The 13,481-nt window shown below is 46.3% G+C and overlaps 1 protein-coding gene and 1 pseudogene across 3 annotated transcripts in view; one reads left to right on the plus strand and one right to left on the minus strand.

The window, feature by feature from the left end:
- The window catches only part of Degs1l1 (delta(4)-desaturase, sphingolipid 1 like 1), a 47,255-nt gene that overhangs the window by 17,375 nt on the left and 16,399 nt on the right, over positions 1-13,481 (plus strand). The gene's annotated exons all lie outside the window — the stretch shown is intronic.
- On the minus strand, positions 6,128-9,879 carry Rpl35-ps2 (ribosomal protein L35, pseudogene 2; annotated as a pseudogene).

Below are 13,481 nucleotides of genomic sequence, written 5' to 3' on the forward strand. Positions count from 1 at the left end.
CGAGCTACTGCATGCCCCAGAAAAGTGGGTGAAGGTCAAGTACCCCCCACTCATCTCCTATTCCTACATGGAACGTGGGGGCCACTTTGCTGCCTTTGAAGAGCCCAAGCTTCTGGCCCAGGACATCCGCGAGTTTGTGTCCCTGGCTGAGCTGCAGTAGTGACACTGGATACCAACTGTGGCTTTAGCAGCAGCCCTGGTTCCTCCCAAGTCACACTTATGGAAGATGACCCCTTTCTGAGGAATAAGTTTGTTCCCTGACCACACAGGACCCAGATTTAAGCCCCACAGAGTCATATGTTACCCCCATATGCTTCACCTCACTACATAGCTGTGTTAGCTACATGGCTTTAATGATAAATGGATTTATTTCTACGAGTGTGTGGGCCAAATGCCATGTGTTTCTTCAGTATCCACATGGGCCCTCCCTTCCAAAAGAGAGTTGCATGTGCTCCCCATCCCCTGTTTTGGAGAATCCTGATAGAATTCTACACTAAGCCCATCTGGTCCTGGGCTTTTTTCGTTGGGAGACTATTAATAACTGCTTCTATTTCTTTAGGAGTTATGGGGCTGTTTAGATGGTTTATCTGATCCTGATTCAACTTTGGTACCTGGTATCTGTCTAGAAAATTGTCCATTTCTTCCAGATTTTCTAGTTTTGTTGAATATAGGCTTTTGTAGTAGGATTTGTTGTTTTTTAAATTTCCTCCATTTCTGTTGTTATCTCTCCCTTTTCATTTCTGATTTTGTTAATTTGGATACTGCCTCTGGGCCCTTTACTTAGTTTGGCTAAGGGTTTATCCATCTCGTTGTTTCTCTCAAAGAACCAGCTTTTGGTTTTGCTGATTCTTTGTATTGTTATCTTTGTTTCTATTTGGTTGATTTCAGCCCTGAGTTTGAGTACTTCCTGCCTTCTACTCCCCTTGGGTAAGTTTTCTTCTTTTTGCTCTAGAGCTCTCAGGTGTGTTGATTTATTGCTAGTGTAAGATCTCTCCAGTTTCTTTACCAGGGCACTTAGTGCTATGAATTATCCTCTTATCACTGCTTTCACTGTGACCCATAGGTTTGAGTATGATGTGTAAACATTTTCATTAAATTCCAGGAGGTCTTTAATTTCTTTCTTTATTTCTTCCCTGACCAGATTATCATTGAGTAGAGAGTTGTTTAATTTCCACATGTATGCTGGCTTTCTGTTGCTTTTGCTGTTATTAACGAGCAGCCTTACACCTTGATGGTCTTATAGGATGCAAAGGATTATTTCAATCTTCTTGTATTGGTTGAGAGTTGTTTGTGACCAATTACATGGTTGATATGAGGTGCTGAAAAGGTGTATTCTTTTGTTTTAGGGCAAAATATTCTGTACATATCTGTTAAATTCATTTGGTTCATAACCTCTATTAGTTTTACTGTGTCTCTGTTTAGTTTCTGTTTCAATGACCTGTCCATTGATGAGAATGGGGTGTTGAAGTCTCCCACTATTATTGTGTGGGGTTCAATGTGTGTTATGAGCTTTTGTAAAATTTCTTTTATGGATGTGTGTACCCTTGCACTTGGGGCATAGATATTCAGAATTGAGACTTTCTCCTGGTGGAGTTTCCCTTTGATGAATATGAAATGTCCTTCCTCATCACACTTGATAACTTTTTGTTGAAAGTCTGTTTTATTTGATATTAGCATGGCAACTCCAGCTTGTTTCTTGGGAGCATTTGCTTGGAAGACCTTTTCCATCCTTTAACTCGGAGATAGTGCCTGTCTTTGTTATTGAGGTGTGTTTCTTTTATGCAGTAAACTGCTGGATCTTCTTTGTGTATCCAGTCTGTTAGCTTATGTATTTTTATAAGTGAGTTGAGTCCATTAATATCGAGAGATATTAAAGGCAGATGACTGTTGGTTCCTGTTTTATTTGTTTTTGTAGGTGGCTTTATGTGCTTGTGGCTCTCTCCTTCGGCTGTGTTGTGAGATGCTTAATATCTTGTCTTTTCTTTGGTGTAGTTATCTTTCTTGTGTTGGAGTTTTCCTTCTAGGATCCTCTTTAGGGCTGGATTGGTAGATACTGTCTGAATTTGTTTTTTTTCCTGGAATATTTTGGTTTCTCTATCTATGTTGATTGAGAGTTTTGCTGGGTATAGTAGCCTCAGCTGGCATTTGTGTTCTCTTAGAGTCTGCATGACCTCTGACCAGGCTCTTCTGGTTTTTATAGTCTCTGTTGAGAAGTCTGATGTGATTCTGATAGGTATATCTTTGTAATTACTTTGCCCTTTTCCCTTTAAATATTCTTTCTTTGTTCTGTGTGTTTAGTGTTTTGATTATTATGTGACAAGAGGATTTTCATTACTGGTCCCGTTTGTTTGGTGTTGTGTAGGCTTCTTGTACATTTATGGCCATCTCTTTTTTTTTAGGTTGGGGAAATTTTCTTCTATGATTTTGTTGAAGATGTTTTCAGGTCCTTTAAGCTTGGAATCTTCGTTCTCCTCTATTCCAGTTATTCTTAGATTTGATCTTTTCATGGTGTCCTGAATTTCTTGAATGTTTTGGGTTAGGAGTTCTTTAAGTTTTGAATTTTCTTTGGTAGTTGTGTCAATCTCTTCTAAGGTATCTTTGACAACTGAGATTCTTTCTTCTATTTCTTGTATTCTGTTGGTGATACTTACATCTGTAATTCCTGACCTCTTTCCCAGGTTTTCCATTTCCAGGTTTGCCTCCATTTGTGTTTTCTTTATTGTTTCTACTTCTACTTTTAGGTCTTGGACTGCTTTTTCAATTCCTTCACCTGTTTGTGTTTTCCTGTATTTCTTTAAGGGACTTATTTGTTTCCTCTTTAAGGGTGTCTACCTGTTTACCTGTATTTCTTTCAGTGAGTTATTTATACCCCCCTTAAAGCACTCTATTATCTTCATGAGATAGGTTTTTAGGTCAGCTTCCTGACTTTCAGGTGTGTTGGTGTACTCAGGGCTTGCTGTGGTGGGAGAACTGGCTTCTGATGATGCCCAAATATATTGACTTCTGTTGCTTATTGTCTTGCGGTTGCCTCTCACCATCTGGTTATCCTTCATGTTTGCTTGTCTGGGTAACTCTGTCTGGAGTCTGCCTCTTTTGTCCTCGGGTTGCAACAGATCTCCTGGTAGGCCTATAGCCCTGTCTGTAGCAGATCTCCTATGGGGTCTTCCAACTGGAGGGTCTTCAGAGGGGCAGAGAAACTGCTGATTTGTTGCCCTGGCTGCAGTAGATCTTCTGGGAGACATTCAGACTGTTGGGTCTGAAGAGGAGCAGTCAAACTGTTGTCCTGTGTGAAGCTGTTCTCCAGGGGTGTGGGGAAAAGTATGGACTGTAGTTTCTGTTTCCTTGTGTGCAGCTGAACTTCAGGGAGGCTTTCAGTCTTTTGGGTTAGTTGCTCTGAATGCCACAGAGCCCCTGGGAGGTCTTCAGACTGTGGTGTTAGTTGCCCAGTTGTCCTGTGTAAGAGGTACTCCTGGGATGCCTTCAAGTTGTGGTGTCCTGGATGCAGTGGATCTCCTGGGATGTCTCTGGCTGTGGTGTCAGATGCCCTGGGTACAGCAGATCTCTTGGGATGCCTCAGCATGTGGTAACAAGTGCTCTGAGTGCAGTGAATCCTCTGGTAGGCCTCAGGATATGATGTCTTCTGGGGAGCAGACTAGCTATCAGTCTATCCCAGGAGAAAGGACTGGGTGGAAAGGGAGTGGTATTCAGTGGCCAGGGATGGGGTGGGAGGTGTGGTGGCATGTGATGGGTCCCAGCGACAGCTGTGGGACTTCGGGAGGGTTCTTGCCAAATGCTCGGAGTGCAGTGGATCCTCTGGTATGCCTCAGGATATAGCCTTTTCCAGGGAACTGAATTTATTTCTAAGAGTGTATGGGCCAAATGCCATGTGTTTCTTCAATATCCACATGGGCCTTCCCTTCCAAAAGAGAGTTGCATATGCTCCCTATACTCTGCCTTAGAGAGTCCTTTTGAGCCCTCTGAACTTGGCCCTGCTTACTAGTGGGGAGGGACAGTTAGGTGCCATCAGCAGTCAAGGTCACACTGTACTAGGCAGTCTCAGAAGACTACTGGCACCTCTTGACCCACTCACAGTACAGAGGGCACTAGGAGCAGAGATTGTATGGTTGGCAGTCATCAGGAGGTCTAAGTATCCCAGGCCCAGCAATGTCTCCAAATGAGGTCAGCATGATCTGCCAAGCTGTGTTTGGTCCCATGATGGTCAGCTGAGGTGGAAGGAAGGATCCCCCATGCTTGGCTCTGCTCCACCAGAGCAGGGACTCTCCCTACTATGATCCTATATCTTAGGCATCCCCAGAGGCAGCAGGGAAGATGCTCTTAGCCAAATGTGGCTACCTAGCTCCAAGATTGCACTGGGGACAACACAAGGGGCTGCCTGACCTTCTGACTCTAATCCCCAACGTACCCCTCCCCACTCTCCACCTCCACTTTGTCATAATTCTCCAACGTTTATAAAATAAACATATAATCTCTTGTATTACGTTGCTCTAACGCATCATTAAGCAGGCTCTGCATACTTAATTCAGAATATTGCATCCCTATGGGATGCTATTCTAACTCATCGAGCCTTTGTGGATTTTTCTCATCTGGAACTACATTTTCTGCTGTTGTGGTAGGTTCCAGATTGGAATTAAAGGTGGACACTCCCACACTTCTTTCCCCTTTTGGTACTCTTTCTCTTCCTCCTCCTCCTCCTCCCCCTTTTTGTTTAGACAAGGTTTCTCTGTGTAGCTTTGGCGGCCTCTGTATTGACTTATATTCCTCTAGGCTTATAGTCAACAGTATGGCTAGGACATATTTTAGTTTTTGAGGAAACTTTTTCATACTGATTTCCATGGTGGCTGCATTAATTCATATTCCAGACCCCTTGTCAGTTTTGGATGTCGTGTCCTGAGCTATTAGAGAAAATTCACTTCGGTGAATTGTGGCTGCTTTATGAATCTGTCCACACCACTAACTATCACACCCTTGAGACCCAGCCTACAGCAGGTCAATGCTGGCCGCTATTCCAGGCTAATCCAGAACACCGCTCACTGCCTGCTATAAAGTAAGGATTGGAGGATGCTGAACTAACACGCTGCAGTCAAACCTTCTCTGTAGTCTGAGATCATGAGTCTCAAGCTCCTTTCCTTGAGCAAAGTACTAATATTCTTACCTTAATTAGAATATAAGAGAACAATCTGAGTTTCACATTAGATCTGTTACCTTGCCCTCCACTCTAGCTTCACTAGGGTTTTTAAAAGACAATGCTTTCCACAAAATTTCACCCTGTGGCAGCCTACAACTGAGGAAATTATAGACTACACTACATTGACCCAGGCACACACACTCGTGCTGAAGCTACTTATGATGAGACCTAGTTAGACATTAACAACTAATAATTCAGTTGAGTGTCAACAGCTCTATTCTGTAGAGTGTTGCAAGAGACACTGGACTTTGGGACTGTTATCAGTGAGGTCAGGCTTGGACACAGCTCTGTGATACTGTGATAACCGCCTCACAGCCAAGCACTATGAGGTGACTAAGGGGCACCTAGCATACAGTTTGACACAGTGGGCTAAGGATGGCTTATGATGTTGGGGGGATGGGGACCTTATCATGGCATTCAGAACAGCACATGGTTTACATGGTGAATTATTTCTGACATTTCAGGTTGCAGTTTCCCACACACAACCAAAGCTCCACACAAAAGGAGACTACTGGGCAAAGCTGGCACGGGCCAACCTGACACCCTGGATGCCCTTTCTTTAGATGGGGCTTCAGCAATGATCTCTTGGCATCTAATCTCTGGGTCATTGCAGTTCAGTTTGCTGTCTAAAGTCCAGAGTGTAACCGCTCTGTGCATGCAGCAGATTAGCTGAGTCATTGGGACTGTGCAGCGTACAGAGGGAGAGGGGTGGGGACTCAGACTCAGTCTACCCTGCCTCTCCCAAGGGATCTGGGTGCCATGGTGTACAGAGCTCCATAGGCCTTCTGCTTCAGGAGGGCTCGAGGTGCCAGCACTGAGCCCTGGTGGACAGCAGAGCATGCTGGGATAATTCTGCCCAGAAAGGGGAAAAGGCCTGGCTTGTGTCCCCAAGGAGAACAACAGCAGTGTTTTGGTCTCTCCCTGCTGCAGTTGGGTAGAGAGCTGATTTTCAAGTTGGCCATCTTTCCTGCTGCCCCTGCTTGCTGCTCTCCCAATGACATCATCGTGCAGAATTGCTCTCATCTGCTCCCAAGACCTGAGAGCTGGGTCTGAAATGACAGTGGTTGTCTGTGCTGGCTGTGGTGAAGGGCACTGGGGACTGTGACAGGAGCCGAGAGGGACATGGTCTCACCTTCTGGAAACAGGGTCTGCTATGTTTTCAGCCTCAGGCTGAGTAGACTGCAGGCATCTGCCCTGCAGCTAGAGCGCTTGCTCTCCACGTTCCCACAGTCCCTACACATACCCAGCCTCCGATGACAGGGGCAGCAGAGGACATCGTACACATTCTCAGAGAGGAAGGTGTCTAACGGAAGGAGTAGGTGCCTCTGGAGACAGTAAGAAAGCAAAGAAAGGAAGGAAGGAAAAGAAAGGAAAGGAAGGAATGGAGGGAGGAAGGGAGGGAGGAAGGAAGGGAAGGAGGGAAGGAGGGAGGAAGGGAGGGAGAGAGGGAGGGAGGGAAGAAACAGGATGTTTACATGCCCACCAGCTGTGTAGAGAAGGACATGAGTTCTCTATTACAGTTTAAATCTTGGGCCTTTTGCTGGGGCAGTCTCCCAGCTGGCTCGTTTAACTTAAACTATCAAACCTATAACCTGCCATGTGGGTACCTCCATACCTCTCTGCTCAGCTCTGATCCATGTCTGTTCTCTCCATGTCCGCTCTGAATCTCCCCCATCCGCTCTCCTCTTCTGTGTCCTCTCTGTACCCGACAGTTTTGCCCCATCACCTCCCTGCCTAGTTATCGGCCCTACGATCTTTATCACACTCAATCAGTATCAAGACACCCCCTGATGCGTTTCTCGATTGCCTTTAGGCAGGTGAGAAAGGATGAATATTTATGAAATAGAAAACCCAGACACAAGTTTGAAAGTACAGAGGCTCAGACAATGTGAAGAATGTTCACTCCAACATATAAGTAGATAAATAGAAGAGGGGAAGGGAGGAAGGAAGAAAAAGAGAAAGAAAAAAAAAAACCCTGCCCAACGGTCTTTTTCTTTTTCGCTAGTCAGTTCTGCTCTCTATTGTCCTTGTCATCTCAGGCCTTGACTGCACACTTGCGCAGTGGGTACAGCTGCCCCTTCCTCTGCTGCTTCTTGGTTTTGGCCTCTCTTCCTGCTTGGTGAGGTGGCAGCGCACGGCTCTCGTCTTCTTGGGTGGCAGGTCCAGCGGCTTGTACATCTTGCCCTTGTAGTATTTCCTGAGGTTTTCCTTTTGAGTAAGATTAATGACAGTGAGGACACGGGCGATGGATTTGCCTACGACTCATATCTTGGAGAGCTTGGACGCAGCGCTGCCTGTCATTTTGGCGACATGAAGCTGGGACAGTTCCACCTTCCAGATCATCCAGTTGTTTCAACAGCTCCTCCTTCTTCTTGCCATGCAGGTCCTGAGCCTTAATCTTGGCCATTGCTGCATTGTTCACGGCTGAAGCCACCTGGTTCTCAAGAGTGTTTTCTTGATCCCCTACAGTGACAGGAGCATGTCTGTAGGTAATCCAGGAATGCTAATCTCACCACCAGACTAATAGTTATCACAGACGAGGGTCCTGGAGACAGACATTCAGGGTACTTTGGTTAAGAAAGGAAACCTTCAGCCTGGCAGGTGGATATGGGCCACTCTGCAGTATCCCCATGCTGCCTTCTGACAGGGAAGCGCAGAGCCAGCTCCTGGTCCTCTAAGACTCTCAGGAAAGTTTGCCACTGAGACTCTGAGACACAAAGAACTTACAGTCAGAAGAGGGAAACTGTGTGGGAAGTTCAAGTCTGTATTCATGGGGCATGGCTTCTAAAGATAGCAAGTGTGAGGTCTAAGTGTGGCCGTGGCTCTCGTTAATGAAGCTTGGGTTGACTCTTGAAAGCTGCAGTAGTGTCTGACGCGGCATGAGGAGTTGTCTGATCAGAGGAGCTGTCCATGGAGAGGGTTGACTCTGTGGCAGCAGTTCCTATTAATGGATGGCTGTGAGAGAAGAAACAGGTGACTTGGGGGCTGATGAAGGGCCTGGGGAGGTCAGTAGGGCCCCTGCCAACACAGTCAGTTTCCACATAAGAAACACATCAGGAAGCAGGTACCAAAGAGCTAGCACAGCTCTGTGGAAGATGCGGTGTTGGCCTTCTGTGCACCGATACATTTAGGAATGGCACCCACTGGGCCAATTTTCAGCTTTAAGATCCACTTGGTAGGAGTAGGCTGGGGCCTCTGCAAACACTCAGGGAGAGCCTGACTCACAGGCAGAGTGCTTTCCTGCCTTGGGCTCCCACTGCCTCCGGTGACCTTGGGTCCACCTTCTTCCCTCCATGCTGTCTTCCTACTTGCCCTGAAGGCGTTGTGCTCCTGAAACCTCTTCTCTGTACCCAGTCATTGGGCAGATTCTTTGCAGAAGCATTTCTTTGAGGCCGTGGTGGCTGTGTGGAAGCCTAGGGTCAGTCTTTTAAGATGGCTACCGTCAAGCAATCCCACGGAAGGGCCTTCCACGTGAACTGTGGGGTTTTTGTGTTTTCTGGTGTACCTGAGACAGGAAGCATGGTTTTTATTCTGCCTTTGTTGAATTTTTTTTTTGACAGGATGGCTCACCATGCAGGACATTCATCTACTCTTCTGTGTGAGATCACCTTTCCAGATTAACCATGAGAGACCCAACCCACGATCTAGATAGAGTCTGCTTAGGAGTGCCTACTCGCGGTTAGATGGGGTACAGAAGGATTTGGGCTCAGTTTTGGGGTGGTTTTTCTGTGTAGTTCTTTCAGTGTGCAGTATGTCCCCCTAAGAGGTAACAGACACACCAGATGAAGCTCTTCATGTTTCTTCGGTGCTCACAGGGCACCCGAACACAGAAACCGGGCAACGTGGGAAAAAGTGAACAAAATAAGAACTTACCAGAGCAAGAAGTGATAATGGTCTTGTGGATAAGCTCTACCTTAAAAAAAATCAGACATGGCTTCAAGTACTGGTAGCTGAAGAAATCTATTGCAACACACAGGTTACTCAGATGACAGGGTTTGGAGGCTAAACAGGAGACAGGAAGTGTTAGCATCTAAGCTCCACCCCCACAGTTACCTGGCAACAGCCAGCTGTGCCTGACACTATAAAAGGTGTTGCTTGCCCTCTCCTCACTCTCTTGCTCTTTCCCTCTTCCCCTCTTCCTCTTTGTCCCTCCTCTCCCCATTCACCTCCCCACTTCCGTCCACATGCTCATGGCTGGCCTCTACTCCTCTCCTCTTCTAGTCTTCTCTCTCTTGTCCCTTTCCCTTGTCTCGTCCTTACATTAAACCTCTCCATGTGGAATCATGTTGGCCTGCTGAGGTTTGTCTGAATGCGAGCTGAGACTTCTACCCCAACAGGGAGGACACTGGTCCTCGGTTACCTAGCACCGACATCACCCAGAGAAAGCAAAGTCACAGAACCTGGCTGGCTGGAGCTGGCTCCCATGCTTGAGTAGGTGAAGCTTGACGAAGAGAAAGGAAGGGAGAATCAGGGACTTCTCTGTAGCTTCTTGGGTCCCCTCAGGGTCAAACTTAAGCAGATTCCAAAGAGCCGAGAGCCTGAGGAGCAGCCTGCAGGGCCTGCCCCTTTGCTATTGGGAAGAGGAGAGCCGTAAAGAATGAAGTTGGAAATGGTTATGTGGCAAACTGGCATGGTCTGGTGCAAACGGCCCCAGGGTGATGTGAAATAAAAGTTCCCCGTTTTTACTAATGAGGCACTACACAAAGCACAGTGAGATACAATCCAGAGTGGAGATGTGCCCAGCTCTTGGCATCTGTTCATCATTGACTGTGTAACAATTCTAGCGATACTGTTAAAACAGCTATGCACACCCTCTAGAGCCGTGGTTCCCAACCTTCCTAACACTGCAGCCCTTTCACACAGTTCCTCACCCTGTGGTGACCACCAACCATAAAGAGGCAGGTCGCCAGCATTTCTCACCCCTTCCACCTCCTCCATTACCGCAAAGGCTAAATTCCTAGATTGTGAAGCCAGCCGCTTGGGAGCCTCTCATCGCCGTCTTTGACAAAGTGGAAGGTCTGTCTATGCCAGCTGTGGTAGGCTGAGAACACTCACGTCCTTCCCTTTACTGCAGGAGGGCTGTTCCACAGTGGGGAGGGCAACTGAGAAGACCAGATCTGGGAGCTGATTCCAGAACCCTGTGGGCAAACCAGTTCCTTCGAGGAGAAGCAGGCCGCCGACCTTCCTTCCCCTTAACTCGAGAACAGTGCTTAGAATTTTTCTCATGGGAAAGGGCAAACCACAAGAGCTCCAAAGCCCTTCTCTAAGAATGAACTCTGCAGAAAAGACTTCAGGAAATCTTCAATATGAAGAGTCCACAGAGAATAATAGACGTTAGGTGCTTGGCAGCCAGGAGGAGGCTAGCAGCTCCTTGAGAGCCAGCAAGCCAAACTGTACCCCCAGGCCACCAGAGGGAATCAAGGAACCTAACAGGAAAGAGGGACAGCCAGAATCAGAAGAAATCAACATGATTGACCTCAAGGCCTGCCCAGGAAGCTCTGGGAATGCTCCCTGACAGTGGCGTGCCCATGGGAGGCCCTGGGTGCTGCCACGGAGAAGGAGGCCAGCTCGGAAGAGCACAAGAGCTCCTTCTACGAGCTCATGGCACAGCTCAGCATTCTTATGCTCCCTGTAATTTTCAGGATGGCTTTATAAGCAAGGTCCAAGGACAAGAGGCTGATTACATAATCTCAAGGCACATCAGGGTGATACAAAGGTCTGCTAGGTCCAAGCCCTGGAGAAGTGAGAGCAGTGGATAAGGACCAAGATAGGGCCATAAACCAACAACTTCAGGCACTGAGATCTGGATAGAACCTCCACAAAGATAATAGAGTAGCCGGCAAGCTTTAGAATGAATACTGCTAAATGTATCAAAAAGCCTGACCGTATTAATTAAGGTGAGGAAGTGGGAGACCTTAGCCATGTACATTTCCAGGTACCCTTTGTAGGCAAAGACCTGTCCGTGACTCTTCTTCTGGAGCACAGCTGGATACAGTATAGAGATTTATCAGTAGGTGAGAGGGTAAACAAACTTCACAGGATGGAATCCTGCTACGATGACGTGTACATATACTTGTGGGAGTCTCAAAAACAAGGTTTTTTGTTCAATTGAATGTAGGTAATCTGCTCCCATTCAAAGGACTGTGTGAAGGGGCAAGTCCAGCCCTGGAGTAGAAAGTGGGTCACCAGTTGTCTTCTTAGCCCTGAATGTGTTTGGGTCATATTGTAGAAATTAAAGAAAACATTCTTTACTCTGACCGCAAGGAAGACATGTATATAGACTAGTGACAGGTGAAGAATACACTCTATCTATCTATCTATCTATCTATCTATCTATCTATCTATCTATCTATCTAGATACATAGATATCGATATATTATATAGATATATGTTTCATTTCTTATTCCATTCCTCAATTGTATTAGGAAGATGTTGGAAACATAGTCGTCAATCTCCTGAAAGTGCACAGTTTCTCCATCTCTTAGTCACTGTTGTTGAAACCCAAGGAAGGTTCAGCTGTTGCAAGTGCATACTGGTTTATATAATTTATGAGCTTTATCTTTTGCTAATCATTGAAGCCCACCCACCTAGACTGGTGGCAGCCATTCTGTTCCATGACTGCCAGCTATTTCATACTGTTGCTGTAAAATACCTGCCAGTCACTGACATGGAAAAATACCTTGACTCAGAGCAGGGCCGTACTGACCACATACCCTGTTATGTTCTACATTAGGTTTGCTAATCTTAAGAAAATCCACACCTATAAGCTTCATGTGGGACCCATCAAATTAAAGGTCTATATGAACTGTTTTGTTTAAAATGGCTGAGTCAGGGCTAACCACCGGGCAGCACTTCCAGAACCTGTGTATGAGCTCACTGCAGTTTTTGGAGTTTTAGCATTTATAAGCCCTGAGAGATGTCCAACACATGTCTTGCAGTTGTCGCTCTGGTCGATCAGTCTTGGGGTGTGCATTCAACAAACCATCCCTATTTAACTAAGATTGGTGTCCCTGTGATTTGTGGGGTGACTCCTGGACCCCGACATAAATGTCTTTACCCATTAAAGCTACTCTAACAAAAAAATGTCAGATAAACACATCTCTCTCGGTTCTGGTAGACGGGAAGTACAAAGTCAAGGGAGCTGCAGTGTCCATATCCAGTGTGACTGACCCTGCTTCACAGGCAGGCCTGGTCAATACAGCTTCCCCAGGTCACATGCACATGACCCCTTCTGACCTGATGAAAGTTCAGCTTTTGTAGAGTCTTGGCTCCAAATGTGGCCTGGTGGGACAGGGATTTCTAAGCTCCCGTCTCTCATGGGACCCTGTAACTCTCCCATTTTGGGGATTAAGTCTCGACTTATGAGGCACAAATTCCAGTGTTCGGTGGTTTAATATTTGATTAGATAATAATTTTCGGGCTGGGGATTTAGCTCAGTGGTAGAGCGCTTACCTAGGAAGCGCAAGGCCCTGGGTTCGGTCCCCAGCTCCAAAAAAAAAAAAAAAAAAAAAAAAAAAAAAAAAAAAAAAAAAAGATAATAATTTTCATCATTGAAAAATCACAGTGTAGGGTCTGGCAGTGTGGCTCACTGATACAAGGCTGGCTAACACATAACCTACAGCCCTGGGGCAGGGAGGGAAAGCAAATGATTTGTGGGGATAAGTCAATACATACTCACCATGTCATCTGGCTGGGTCTTTCCTCAGTACTGTCCCCAGGGAAAGAAAAACACCACTTCCTGCCAAGGTTGTGTGTGACCGCTGGTGCTATGTTTATTTGTAATCATGCCATAACCTAGAAATGCGACAGATATCTGTCAGTTGGTGACAAGACAAACAGACTAGCGCAGTGGCCTATGATAGAACCCTGCCCGGTGACGGCACGAATGCTGTGATGCATAATGGGATGTTTTCTACAGCTATATCTTGCCACATTGACCACAATAACAACCTCGAAGAAAAGAGAAGACAAAGGACTTGACAGGAATGGATGACCATGCACTTATAATCTTTTAAAGATAACATTGATGTGGACCAGTGATGGCTGTTCTTGGTTGTCAACTTGACTACATCTGGAATTAACTAGAACCAAAGAGGCCGGGTGCACCTGTGAGAACTTTACTTTCGGGCGGGTGTTATTGGTTTGGTTGGTGGTGGTGATGGGGTTTTTGTTCTCTTGTTTGTTTTGAGACAGGGTTTCTCTTGGAGCCCTGGCTGTCCTGGAACTCCCTCTGTAGACCAGGCTGGCCTCTGTCTGCCTCGGCCTGCCAAGTGTA

The sequence above is a fragment of the Rattus norvegicus genome, chromosome 13 (genome assembly GCF_036323735.1).
Source record: "Rattus norvegicus strain BN/NHsdMcwi chromosome 13, GRCr8, whole genome shotgun sequence".
NCBI lineage: Eukaryota > Metazoa > Chordata > Mammalia > Rodentia > Muridae > Rattus > Rattus norvegicus.